This window comes from Ambystoma mexicanum, chromosome 8 (assembly GCF_040938575.1).
Source record: "Ambystoma mexicanum isolate Mex_15411 chromosome 8, UKY_AmexF1_1, whole genome shotgun sequence".
Taxonomy (NCBI): Eukaryota; Metazoa; Chordata; class Amphibia; order Caudata; family Ambystomatidae; genus Ambystoma; species Ambystoma mexicanum.
The window spans coordinates 1,064,952,448-1,064,967,212 of record NC_090929.1 but is presented as its reverse complement, the minus strand read 5'-3'; the positions used below and the strand labels follow the sequence as shown (position 1 = coordinate 1,064,967,212).

Here is a 14,765-nt window from a genome sequence, read left to right as displayed (position 1 = left end):
ACAAAAATGCAACAAAACAAGTCCTGGGCTGCTCATGGGTTTACAGACACATTTTTTATGGAGTATGGAGCTATCCTTACCCCTTCCCTCTTGAATGTGTGGGAGAAAGCCATGCAGAATGGACAACTCCATGAGACGCTGCGAAAAGCCAATATCATAGTACTCCTGAAACCAGGGAAGCCAAGTGAGGATTACAGCTCCTATAAACCATTGTATGCCACTGATTCAATGGAGAGATCCTGCTAAGGACTCCTGGAGGTAATCACCCTGAGACCGATTGGTTTCTCCATATAGAACTGGATGTAGTTTTGGAAATCATTAAAGCCTGCAAACGTTCTAGAGCTGCAGGCACAAATGGATTAAGAAATAATACGATGAAAGCTGACCCCATTAATTGGGCTAATGCACCAACCATGCTATTCAGGAGCATAGTATTACAGGGGAAATTTCCGACGTCTTGGCAGACCACCTTTGTTATACCGATTTACAAGAGGGGCGCAAGGACTGAACCAGAGAATTACCCTCCGATCTTTCTGATCGATGAGGACAGTAAGATCTTTGCGTCCCTCTTGCTCCAATATTTATAGGAGTCGGCAGCTTCTGTATGTAAGCTGATCAAATTACAGACATTATTTCGTAAGGGTCACCCCAATAACATTAATGGGCTTCACTTAGGGGCAATTCAGGAATTGGCGTGGGAGGATGGTACTCCGTCTTCCTAGGTGGCATCAATAGACCTCCCGCCAGCCTTCCACAGAGTGGATAGTAGAAGAGTCTGGTCAAAGTTAGAGGCATGGGGACGGCCGCTGTGCCTAGTGATACTTGTTAGGTGTCTTTATCAGAATTCAGGCATTATGATTCGATTGAATAAAGAGGGTGGAATGTCGAGCAGGATTGAAACTAAATCAGGTCTGAGGCAGGGGTGCGTTTTGGCCCAGTGCCTCTTTAATTTATATGTATCCGACATTAATGAACATCTAACTCTGTCTGCTTTCATCCCCCCTAAATTAGATACATTGAAAAATGCAGACAATTTCTTGCTTTTCGATAATTCTTGGGTTGGGCTGCAGAGGCTTTTGACCACTTTTTCGGTATATGTGAACGACACTGGCCTGCTAAGTAATCTGCTGAAAACTAGAATTCTTCTGTTGTCGAAAGGCAAGAAATGTAGCAGATTAACATGGTCTTTCGATAATATTGCAACCAGATGTTCTAGCGGAATTGTTTACTTTAGTTTCCACATCTCCGCTCAGCCAGTTTATGGGAATTACCGACACTCCCTTATTCAGAAGTCTTCCATTATTTTGAATCAATGGATAAAGATTGACTGGAAATGTTGACGTTTTTCCATCAAGCCAGCTGTTAATTGTATGAAGGGAAGGTTGTCCCTAAATTAATTTATGGATTGGAATTATTTGCTTCAGTGGCCATGAAGTGGTTGGATTCGCTGGAAGCTTCAATATGGAGGCAATATTTGAAAATTTCCCAATGCTGTTGCGTTATCTGCAACTAGATTCGAGCTAGGCTTACTTCCTCTGAAGGTCCGAGTGCAACGGAGATTGTTATGGAACGTAATGGTTCAGTGGGAGGTGGGACAAATTATGTGGCTTATCTAAGAGGGTTGTGGGTAATGGTTTTATCCGAAATGGGTCTGGACTAGGGTGTACTGATCCAGAATGGGGATAGAGTTAAACATGCTATCCTTGATAGGGATTGGATACACACAATTGAGCGATTTCATGATTATCTCGCAAATAAGTATTTGGCTCATGTACATAAAAAGGGAGGTTACATCGTGCCTTTTTTAATTCAGTTTCCGAACAATTTTTACAAGACTATCCTATTAAGATTTTGCGGAATCTGCTATTGACAAAGGAAATTCTCCTGAGGAGGGAAAAGATTACTGCAGATGTTGCAATGTGCAGATTCTGTAAAAATAATGAATAGGTGGAAACTATTAAACATTTAATATTGCAACGCAGTGCATTGAATGAGTGGAGGCAATAGAAGGGCATCAAGAGGAAAATGTGTGGAGACAATGTTTGGGTAGTCATAATACCAAGGATGCGCTGGCCGTAGCTGCATTTCTGAAAACTTTGCACTTGACTACTTGTTAGCTAATATTTCATTGATTTGTATGTGTTTTTTTAAGATGTTTAGCGTTGCGAACAATTTTTTTATTGGTGGATATAGATAGAATCTTTTACTAATTAACTGTGCTGATTATTTCTGTCTCAGGTGGTGGGGTACTAAAGGTAATTACATTTAATACATTAACAGGCCGATTCATGGAATTAATGTGCGCTGAAAAAACGGCGCACGCGTGCGAAAACGTTCGATTCGCAGTGAAATAGCGAAAATCACAGTGCAAGTGCGATTATCGCATAGAAAACAGCGCACATCTATTCATGGAAGTCCGTGCACGAGCAAAATGTGGGATGTGCGCTGAAAAAGTGAGCGGCGCACACTGGCGCACAGGTCATCAAACGCCGTGCGATAAGGCCACAGCGAATTCGCACATAGCGCGGCGCACATAACAAAAGTAGGCGTAACACGGGACGTTACACGCAGAATGGGGAACAACTCGTGAAAATGTGGGCGTCACGGGGGAAGTACAAGAGGCAAGTGCGCGGAACGCCCACAAGCTCGCCTACAACACGTATTCATGGAATCGAATAGGGAAAACCAGCGCACGGCCAAAGACGCGCACAGGCCCATACATGTCCGCCACACGAAAGCAGACGGTAGCGTCCCTGCGCAGGAAAAAATGTGCGCCAAATTGTGCGCTAACATAAAGCACCTATATACAGCTCTGATGAATGTCCCATACTGGGCCCTCTTGGACAAATGACGTGCAAAGGGGTACGTGACAAACACGGACACCCGCTGTGTGAATAATAGCGTGTGCGTGTATTTCGGGGGTGCGTGAGAAGTTCTACACGCGATTGTGCTGGGTGCGTGGATTTCAGAGGTGCGCGAGAAGTTTCACACGCGATCGGGCCTGGGGGAGCATGTGCGTGTATTTCAGGGGTGCGCGAGAGGTTTTACACGCGAATGGCTGGGTGCGTGTATTTCAGGGGTGCGCAAGAAGTTTCACACGCGATTGGGCCTGGGGGAGCGTGTGCGTGTATTTCAGGGGTGCGCGAGAAGTTTTACACGCGAATGGCCTGGGTGCGTGTATTTCAGGGGTGCGCGAGAAGTCCCACACACGATTGGTCTGGGCGCGTGTATTTCAGAGGTGCGCGAGAAGTTTCACACGCGATTGGCCTGTGTGCGTGTATTTCAGGGGTGCGCGAGAAGTTCCACACGCGATCGGGCCTGGGGGAGCGTGTGCGTGTATTTCAGGGGTGCGCGAGAAGTTTTACACGCGAATGGCCTGGGTGCGTGTATTTCAGAGGTGCGTGAGAAGTTTCACACGCGATTGGTCTGTGCGCGTGTATTTCAGAAGCTCGCGGGTGGTTTTACACGCGATCAGGCATGGGGAAGCAGGGTACGTGTATTTCAGGGGCTCGTGGGTGGTTTTACACGCGATCGGGCCTGGGGGAGCGGGGTACGTGTATTTCAGGGGCTCGCGGGTGGTTTTACACGCGATCGGGCCTGGGGGAGCAGGGTACCACTCACCATCTGCCTTGCGTGTAGAAGAAGGCGTAGCCAACACCCACCCGCTGTGAAGTAATAGCGTGTGAACCCCAACGCCTACAAAACACACGCACCGCACCCCACGAAAAGCACGTACAGAGCAATGGAAATCCACGTGGGATCTTCAAGCCCTGCCAGGGCAACGCCCGTGCGCGATACGTCACAGACGCGCATACGCGCTAAGGGCCTTTCCTCGAATTACATGCTGACGTGCAGAATTGTCACGTGCCAAATCACTCCGTATCAAGCTGGCCACGCGTAAGCACACAGAAGACCACGCTCCTGCCCAAAAGGCCGAATTACTGCCCCCCAGAGCCCCGAGCAGCCTCCCACGAGCCATCTGCTGCTGCCTGCCTGCCTGCTGCCACCGTGCCCTGCCATTTGGTGCCTGCATATCAGCCATCTGCAGGGGTCCAGTTGCTGTGTCCACCCCTGCTGGAACAGAACACTCCCGACTGGGATACCATCGCTCCACAGCCCAGCCCCAGGACCCAGTTGCCCACCCACGCCTGCCTCGGGGGTCGCCATGTCAGGGCAAACACCATCCAAGACCACTGGCGACCCCCAGCCAGAGGGGCAGAGGGCCACCAGCTTCAGTCAGAAGGAAGTTGGTGTCCTGGTGGAGCTTGTCCTGGGGCATTATGATGCCCTCTTCGGATCACCACGCGCCGACAAGGAAGGACGGGACAGGATCTGGGACGACTTTGTGGTTGCCATCAACGCGGAGGGGGTGGCAACCCGCAACATCAAGCAAGTCAAGAAGCGCTGGGAGGACTTGAGGTCCAGGACCCTCATAAAGGCCCGGCGCTTCGTGGAGGGGGGCCGGGGCAGCATGAGTACCATCCAGCTGAGGGTCCTGGAACGCGTACGCCCAGCGCTCCATGCCCAGATCCTTGAGAGGCAGACCCGTCTGGAGTCGTGCGGTAAGTGGCCAAGCATTGCTGTGTGAGACAGGGCATGTTGCAGTGTGCTGGTTGTCTGATATTTGCCTGTATTTGTGACATAGGCCATGTACGCGTGTGTGTGTGCAGGGACATCATGGTCATTCATGTGAGACCAGTAATGTGTGAAGCACACGGTTGGTGTATGTGTTTAAATGCAACATGGGGAGCCCTATGCAGAATGGACACATGAGAGCATGCCAGTCTCTGTTCCTGGACATGGGTCGGGGTGAGGGATGGGTGCTGATGCCATGTACATGTATGGTGTCCATGTCTGTGGTTCTGACCTGCGTGTCTGTGACTTGTGAATGCCATGGATGCATGACACATGTCTGTGACAATGTTCAGAATCACTGATGCAGCCTCGTTATCCTTGCATCCACTGTGTCTGGGGTGTACGAGTCCAGATGGATGAAAGTACGTTGAAGTGTGTGCATGTGATAGGCATGACCCATGATGCATGTGAGTCCAAAAACAACATTGTATGCTTCAAGTGTTCCTTGGACATGTTTGCTTATGTCCATAGCATGCGCCATGCCTGTTACTGCATGTGTTTTGCCTGCACTGACCCATGTGTTGTGGAGGGACATGATGGAAGTGATCTTTGACAGTGCCACTCATCTGCTATTGGTTCCTGTCTAGGGGACCATTGTACAGTACCCTGATGCTTGTGTTCTATGTCTCCCTCTACACAGTGCAAAGTGAAGAAGAGGGCGGAGACGGCGCTGTGGAGCTAAGCGGCGAGGATGCCCCCACGGCAGCAGCGGAAGGGGTGGGTGAGCCCCCACAGAGGCTTGCAACGGCGGAAGACGGTGTGGAGCCATCCAGGTTGGTGGTTTCCACAGAGGAGGAGGAGGCCGCTACTGAGCCGCATATGGGGCCTGGTGGGGGCATCCCTGCTGGTGCAAGTGGTGCAGTCCAGGGGCAGGGGCAGGAGGCAGCACAGGTCGCCGTGGAGGTGCCTGTGCATGTCACTGTCCCTGACACTGTGACTGCACCACCATGCACCAGCAGGGATGCCCCTTCCCAGGCCCGTCCGCAGGTAGGGGGGATGTCCATGTCATCTGACTTCCCTCCACCTGTGGACGAGGGGACCCCTGGCCGTATGGAGAAGGTCCTGATTGGTGTTGCGTTGCGCACGGCTGTCATTCGTGATGAGGTGCATGCTTCCGGGGGGGACATGAGTGGGACATGAGTGGGGGCCTGCTGGCAGGTGCCCCGCAATGCTGTGGGGTGGGCGTACAAGGGGACATGAGTTGGTGATCAGTAGTGCAAGGAGACATGTGCCTTTGCTGGGGGGAATGCCCATGTTGGGTGGGCTGCCTGCGGGACATGACCAGAAATGCAGGGTAGTCCCCTGTTGTGTGGGCTGCCTGCAGGGGCCGTGGAGGGTGTACAGGGAACACCTGGAAGAACCCACACTGCCATATCACATGTAGGACTCCCCGGCACCCCTGAAATACACGCACACGCTCCCCCAGGCCCAATCGCGTGTGAAACTTCTCGCGCACCCCTGAAATACACACACCCAGGCCATTCGCGTGTAAAACTTCTCGCGCACCCTTGAAATACACGCACCCAGCCCAATCATGTGGAAAACTTCCCGCGCACCCCTGAAATACCCGCACCCAGCCCAATTCGCGTGTAAAACTTTCCGCGCACCCCTGGAATACACGTATCCAGCCCAATCGCTTGTAAAACTTCCCGCACACCCCTGAAATACACGCACCCAGCCCAATCACGTGTAAAACTTCTCGCGCACCCCTGAAATACACGCACCCAGGCCATTCGCGTGTAAAACTTCTCGCGCACCCCTGAAATACATGCACCCAGGCCATTCACGTGTAAAACTTCTTGCGCACCCCTGAAATACACGCACCCAGGCCATTTGCATGTGAAACTTCTCTCGCACCCCTGAAATACACGCACACGCTCCCCCAGGCCCAATCGCGTGTGTAACTTCTCGCGCACCCCTGAAATACACGCACCCAGCCCAATCGCGTGTAAAACTTCTCGCGCAACCCTGAAATACACGCACCCAGCCCAATCGCCTGGAAAACTTCCCGCGCACCCCTGAAATACCCGTACCCAGCCCAATTCGCGTGTAAAACTTTCCGCGCACCCCTGGAATACACGTACCCAGCCCAATCGCGTGTAAAACTTCCCGCGCACCCCTGAAATACACGCACCCAGCCCAATCACGTGTAAAACTTTCAGCGCACCCCTGGAATACACGTACCCAGCCCAATCGCGTGTAAAACTTCCCACGCACCCCTGAAATACCCGCACCCAGCCCAATCGTGTGGAAAACTTCCCACGCACCCTGAAATACACGCACCCAGCCCAATCGCATGTAAAACTTCCCACGCACCCCTGAAATACATGCACCCAGGCCATTTGCGTGTAAAACTTCTCGCGCACCCCTGAAATACACGCACCCAGGCCATTCGCGTGTAAAACTTCTCACGCACCCCTGAAATACACGCACCCAGGCCATTTGCGTGTAAAACTTCTCGCGCACCCCTGAAATACATGCACCCAGGCCATTTGCGTGTGAAACTTCTCGCGCACCCCTGAAATACACGCACACGCTCCCCCAGGCCCAATCGCGTGTGAAACTTCTTGCGCACCTCTGAAATACACGCACCCAGCCCAATCGCGTGTAAAACTTCCCGCGCACCCCTGAAATACACGCACCCAGCCCAATCGCGTGTAAAACTTCTCACGCACCCCTGAAATACACGCACACGCTCCCCCAGGCCCGATCGCGTGTGAAACTTCTCGCGCACGGGTGTTCCCGAAACCCATAATACACATTCTCTGCTTTGCATTTGCTGTTTGCCAGTCCGGTAAACTGGTCCAGGGTTGGCGCAGCCCTTTGCAATGGTTTTGCGATCTTGATGGCTTTTCCTTGCGCGAGGGCGTTCTTGGGGGCGTAACTGGCGCTGCTGCAGGGTCGCTGCGCCACTCTGCGCTACGTCTGCTTTTGGAGGCGAGAATCCATGAATACGCTGTGCACGGAAATTGATGTTATCGCACGCGGCTGGCGCAGACATTCGCACAGGCACGCTGTGCGCCAGCCGCGTGCGACACTTTTGTGAGGAATTACATGAATCGGCTTATAGATGGATACCCTGTTTTATGAATGAAGACATTTATTGTATATTTTTCTAAATATGTAATACTATTTATCGTACTTTGTAAAGGTTTGTTTAACCATATACAATAAAAATAAAATTGAATATTCGTCTTCCCATGATAATATCTGCTCAGAACATCTGTTTCTCTTTCGTGATCTTTACCTGGGAACTAGAGTGTTTCCCAGATATGTTGCAGGGTGGCTGATCTCTAGCATAGGAGTCATCTCCCTCCCCATCAGTGATAGGCAAACAAGATCCCCCCTCTTTATTACAATGCCTCTTAATTTGTCTGATCCATTCATGTTTTCAATTCTGGGGAGGCATCCCTTGGTCCCGTGGTCCTTTTATCCTCCTCTGGTAATCCTTTGTGTGCCTGTTGAGTGTTCTTCTGGAACAGATTTGAGTAGGGGATCTGTTGGAATCTAGATATTGATCTGCCTCAATGTTGATCGTATTTACACGAATATTTCCTGCCATGTGTCTTCAAGCAGACTATCTTGTCCATATGGTCAAGGGAACTTCGAACTCTAGCTCCAACTGCAAAAGCTACTGTTTCCGCTGTATCAATACAAACTTACCTGACTGCTGGCTCGCATCCATGAACTGTGGCTGAGTAATCTTTACCCGCGCACCTTGTCACCACTAATGCTCGTGGAGCTGCAAAGTGCATTGAGCCAAGCCCCAGTTGTGTCGCTTGCACCTTGTGTTGGGAATCACCACCACCCGCACCATCCACAGATAACCAGGAAATTCTGGGCTCCACTGTGCTCATCGATAACTCATATCTCATTCACCTTCTATGAGGCCATGCAGGGACCGTTGTCTTCTGCTTGTCCACATTCCACAAAGAAAGGCATGATCTTCATGTTATGTAAAAAAAGATATAGGCATGACTACAATTCCAGTTCCCTAGTTTACCTCACCATAGAGCAAGAGGAGCTATGGGGAATGTAGAGGAGTGGAGAGAGAAGAAAGACCTTGATGAGCAGTTCTGTCATGAGTTAAGAGATATCCCACATAAAGTGAACAAGGGACAAGGCAGTGAAGTTGCTTGGCAATTACTATATCATTAGCGTGCATGGCTGATATTGGCAGCGATTGCACTTTTAAAATGCTCCACCTCCGAAGCCGTTGCATCATGGCAAGTAGATATGGCATTCTCACAACCCCCCGCGTAGGAGTGCTGCAATTCGTCGATAGTGGAGGGATACCTCACAATTCACAGCACTGCTCCTGTCAGCGTGAGAGACAAAGCTTGGCAGACGGTTGGAATCGCAGCTTTTGCAGTTTGCGAGAGCCACGCTGGGAGGTAGGGGGCAGGTAATGTTAATGTTAAAGGTATTTGTACCGCGCACCGTCACAAACAGAATTGGTCCCCAGGCGCTCAGGTGGATCTGCAAACAAGAAGGCAGAGTGGGTTAGTCGGGTGAAAGGGAATAGGAAAGTGAGGGAAATAGTGTGCTGTTGGCAGCTTCAGTTCGGTTTTCACTGTGCGCTGAGCTTTGGTGTGAATATCGGACCATTGCGAGACCTTGTGTGCGTTGGTGCTGTTTATGTGTTGTTTGGTTGTAGTTGTGGTGTGGTGAAGTGCGTGCGGTTTGCTGAGTGAGAAGATGGTTGTGTGGATTTTCGTGTGAGTTAGGTATGCAGAGATTTGAGCATAGGGTTAGTGGGCTATATATCTCTTAGTCCTTATACATCTTGTTCTATGTATCCGGCTGTCCTATAGGTAGGCATATTTTCCACTTTTCTTTCCTGTCCGTCTGATTGTTATGAGTGGTGGCGTGGCAAGTTCCCAGAAGGTGGGGGTAAGCGACAGGACTCTATGCACTTAATGTTTTCATTTGGGAAAGAGGTGATGGGTTATTAAAAGGGAGATGGTAGGAGGATAGTGTTATGGTGTTTATCACGAGAAACTCGAGTACCTGTTGGTTTGATTGTAGATCTTGATGTGTCAGCCAGACTGACAACTGTCTCCAGACGGACGTATGACGCGAGGAACCGACCCTTCCACCACCCAAAATGGTACTGGGTGAAAGATGAACCGACTCCCAACGTCACAGGGTGCTCTCTCTTGATTAGCGTGACGTCAGGACAGTGCAAGCACTGACAGGAGAGGCAGATGTTCAGTGTAGTTGAATGTCCGATGAGGTTGATTGCCGGAGTGGGATTTTCAGCAGAGCAAGTCGAGGAAACAACGGAACTGATGCTGGGAATGGTCGTAGTTCCAACGAAGACCAAGGCAACGTAGCTGAAGAGGTAAGGTCAGGCCAAGGAAGGCAGCCAGAGGAGATTCCAAGGGGTACAGGCTGACAAGCAAGAGGGCGAGGAACTGATACAGGAAGGGGGAAACCAGGCAGGAGGGGAAAACCCCTAGGAGAGCCCAAGAGCGAGACCCAAAGGGAACTGAGGAAGGGGAACCCCGGGGGAAAGGCCACGGAGGGAGACCAGGGAACCCCACAAGGAAGCAGCAAGGAAGACAGCCAGGACAACAACCAGGACCCAAGTAAGGAACAAGGTAAGGAACAGGAAACAGAGCAGAACGCTCGGGAGTCGAGCGAGCAACGCGATAAACAAACCGCGTTGAGACGCAACTAACCCTCGCTCTCAACTCCTCTTATGGGCCGTCAGTAACCGAGAGGCTTGAGGTGCAAGCCGTCTCGTTGCCTGGTACTGACGAGCCCAGAACAAGCCCTGGAACGCAAGCTGCAGCAGCAGCGAGGGCCCAGTCTACTGCGCATGCTCGGAGCCGGGAGCATGGTCGTCCGCGCATGCGCAGAGACACACCAGCTCGGACCCCCGAAACTCTCCCGGCAGCAGACCCCCAGGTGCGAAAGCGCGGGTAGAGCGGACTGGCATAGAGGATCCCGGTCTCCAGGTAAGTGGCGTGACAGATAGGTACAATTATTCATTTTTCGGGTGCGGGACAAGATGCCACATGAGGGGGTTGAGGAGGCTGGCAGACACCAAAAGATGTACTTACCTGTTTGGGGTGGAGAGGAAGATCTTTTTCTGTTGCATGTTGCTCCTCGAGCCTCCCCTTTCCACCCCTGAAATTCTGATCCAAGGGAACATTGCAGTGGGTGAAAGGGGCACAGAAGGGGGCCATAGACGACATAAAACTGTAGATGGTTTGCAGTTGACTCCAAGATATATTCTACCTTGTGAGCACGAGTGACAGATGTCCTTCAGTGACCTTCGGTAGTTTTTATTCCACTGTCTGAAAGCTATGCATCCATAATTCTATATATTATCTTTGTGAGGTAGATAATCCATGTTCGCCTATGAAACTGACGTGCTTTTCCACACACATAGTTGCAAACGTGGCAGATGAGGAGATAGATTCACTGGAGAGTTGCCATAGTCGAAAAGCTTCCCATAATGAGTAGGCAAAGCCGGCAGATAATTGTGGAGCAGTGGAGCCAGCAACCTGTATTTGCGCTCTATGTCTGGGGATTGTGGTAATTACCTTATTGCAAGAGATAGTAAACACGGGGGCCACAAGGGAGGTTCAGCCAGGTGGAACTCGTGAGAAGGTATATTTCCACCTGGTGAGAGGTTACTGTCTGGCATCACATACAATCTCCCCACACTCGCTCACTGACTATACAATCTTTCTTTTTTTAATCAACTGAACTGTAAAAAATAAACCTTACATCACTTGGATACCCCATGGCTTTAGCCTCTGCATTGAGTGGGATGAAACACATTCAGGGAGAGTCAAAAGGATCATAGCTTAACGTGCAAGAGTTTACACAGCTAAATAATAACTTCAGTATTGTAGCAAGCTTCATGAGATGAGCGGCAACAGCCTTGTAGCCGGTTTAGAGTTTAGAACTCTTGCCATTTCACATGCAGGGCCTGAAATACAAATGGGTTACAAAGGCGTAATCCAATTGAAAAACGCTTTGTAAATCAGGCACTCAGTGGTTACTTAGTTTTGATTATTAAACTCGCTCTGTATAAGTCAGCCTGACAGTAAATGAATAACAGTAAAGAAGGCGTTTACCTTTTTTTGTAACCTTATATAAAGCACTTATTTCTTCTAAAGGCCAATTGTGAATGAGCTCACAAGTTTGCCACATAAGTGCATTGAGGCACACAGAGATAAGATGATGTGCCCAAGATCACAACAGTTTGGTGATGGTTGGTCCTGGTTTCAAATTCCAAATCTTCCACAGTATTCCGTTAGTCAGAAAAGGGTGGGCGTGGCAGAGGAATTTAGGCGGTGGCTCAGCACGAGATGCCAAGGGGTGGGGAGATGTCCATTGTTGAGGAATAATGTAAAAAAATATCCCTGTGTAAAAGACACTGGAAATAGGAATTCTCGTGCACATCTGAAAAGATAAACGATTTAGCTGTACTTGGAAGTAAATCGATTGAATTTTCTTTATTTCAGAAATCTTTATTTCAAGAAAGCGAGCAGTTTTTAACAACAATATACGTACAAGTCATAATCACATATACATTTACAACAACGTATGCATGTATGCACATTTGAGATCCATCAAAAATAAATGGATATGTTCTTATAAAATTGCTCAGAGAGGCATAATTGTTTCACACATTTAAAAAAGTCTTCCATCAATGTGTGGGACACATAAAGCACACACTTATAGCTGGGAAACAACAGAGTGCTGCACAAGGACAACCCACCCTTGGGGGTTACAAGCAAAGTGCAGGAGTAGCAGATGAGCTGGGATGGGTAGCAGGACCTACGAATGGGGCGACACCATAGGGCCGGGGGGCATCTAAAGTGTGTACATTGCACGGTTATTCTAAACTGTCCTGCCTTAACATAATCATATATTGTGCCTGACATGGGAACAGCATAAAAGCCCCACGCGGCTGATAGTAAACCTTTTTTGCCATCATGTTAGATATTTTAAAGAGAACTGAACTTCAAAATTACTCTATGGAAGACCATGACACCATGTTGCAATATTATGAAGTACAAGGTTGATTATTTACACTGAGTGCAGGAACATTCTTTTAGCAAAGGCATGAGTGCTTTGGCTCCCACCCCATGTAAAATGGCAAACGAAGAATACATGGACTATGGACTCCTGTGAACCTTGTGTCACAGGAACCTATGCATTCAGAGAACGTTGTATGCAATTCACAGAATAAATCCACGTATGACTCAACTGGTGCAGACCAGTCATTGCCCACTCCAGTGTTAGTCAGTGTCTCTCCCATTTCCACCTTGATTATTTTTCAGGTATTATTTAACGCTGCCTTGCAACTATTACACCATCATACTATGTGTAGTGACCGTAGGTGCTTCTCAGCATAAGTAAATCAACCGTGATCTGTGTCAAAAATACACATGGATTGGACCATCCTTAGAACCTCATTTCAAGAGAAAGACACCTGCAGTACAGTCTGTCTTGCACAGTAAAGCTGAAAGGGAAATCAACCTTCACGATCTAGAATACTGTGCATCTAATTTGAAAAAGAAAGAAAGAAACCTTCACGATCTAGAATACTGTGCATCTAATTTGAAAAAGAAAGAAAGAAACCTTCACGATCTAGAATACTGTGCAATTTGAAAAAGAAAGAAACCTTCACGATTTAGAATACTGTGCATCTAATTTGAAAAAGAAAGAAACCTTCACGATCTAGAATACTGTGCATCTAATTTGAAAAAGAAAGAAACCTTCACGATCTAGAATATTGTGCATTTAATTTGAAAAAGAAAGAAAGAAACCTTCACGATCTACAATACTTTGCATCTAATTCAAACTGGGGAAACAATACGGAAAGTTAAAGAAAGGTCAAGTGAAGGATATTGCAAGTTGTGATTTACAGGAGAGATGTAGGCAGTTTTACAAATTACTTGTCCTTCATTACTTTTTGACCGTGCAGTGGTGATGAGGAGGCACACTGTGAATGACCCATGGTTAAAGCAACTGAGCTGACAGTTGCAAGCATGATGCAAAAACAAGGAGAATTCCAATAACAGTGACTGATGCAGTAGGCATGAAATGCATCGTAAGACAAACACATGTTCGACAGCGTCGAGAGGAACCTCAAGTTCTGGCTTCTAAAAAACCCCATTACCCTGCCCAGTTCATTGAGATCACAATATCTGGTTGACGCAGAATGTGGATGGACCCCACAATTGGTGCAAGAAAACTTGAAGCCACAAGATGAGTTTAGAGATGCATGAAATAGTCGAGGTAAAATGCCAATAACAGATTTACCACCATTTTTCCATACCTTCCTGCACTGCTGAATTCCAACCTCTGCAGATGGATCCAATGAAATCCTCATGGAGTCTTACGGATTCCAAAAATGTGGTCTAATACAGACGTTGCCCCACTCATAATCTTTCAGTGAATGTGTGGGAGCAAGTGGCATAGCACACACATTGCTGCCAAATTCACAATGAGGCCCTTTGTATTGTAAATAACTTGTTCTGTATATCAGGAATGCACTATCTATGCACTAGCTGTGTGCATACAATACTGCTGCCCTTTTCTCTGTTCCCTTTCTTGACTCACACTTTTTGAACACTAAGGGCCTCATTATGACCCGTGCAGTGTCGGAATGAAGGGGGCCGGTACGGGACCGGCCCCCTTCATTCCGACAGGGCTGATTACAAGCTTCCCATCGCGGGACGCGGATCGCTCGCCTGGTAAAACCAGGCATGCTTTTCGGGTCCCACGAGGGGAAGAAGGAGGTTACAACGGGCCAGTTGTAATCTGCCTATTGTTACCTCCATCCCCATTCCCATTGAGCACTATGGGGGCTCAAATGGGAATGGGGAATGGTTCCTGCAAGGAGGAATGACCGGGTCCTCCAATGTTGGAATAACCCGGTTATTCTTCATTGCAGGAACCCGGTAAATGAGCCCGGTTTGGTGGCAGCCATGGAGCTAACAGCTCCATGGCTACCGCCAAACTCGTAATGAGGGCCTAAGTCATTGTGTAGCACAATCCCAACCCCTCTCCCTACGCCCCTTCCATTTCTTTCCTCCTACTTCTGTCTCGTTTAGTCCTACGGCTTGCAACCTTGGGGTGATTTTCTACCACGCTCTTAC

The 14,765-nt window shown here is 48.8% G+C and overlaps 2 long non-coding RNA genes across 2 annotated transcripts in view; one reads left to right on the top strand and one right to left on the bottom strand.

The window, feature by feature from the left end:
• The window catches only part of LOC138473728 (uncharacterized), a 42,944-nt gene extending 28,954 nt beyond the window's left edge, over window positions 1-13,990 (bottom strand). The window contains exon 1 of the long non-coding RNA XR_011268882.1: window positions 13,943-13,990. This is a non-coding gene — a long non-coding RNA (uncharacterized lncRNA). The remainder of the gene's footprint in view (window positions 1-13,942) is intronic.
• Window positions 1-14,765, top strand: part of LOC138473727 (uncharacterized) — a 93,867-nt gene that overhangs the window by 35,486 nt on the left and 43,616 nt on the right. The gene's annotated exons all lie outside the window — the stretch shown is intronic.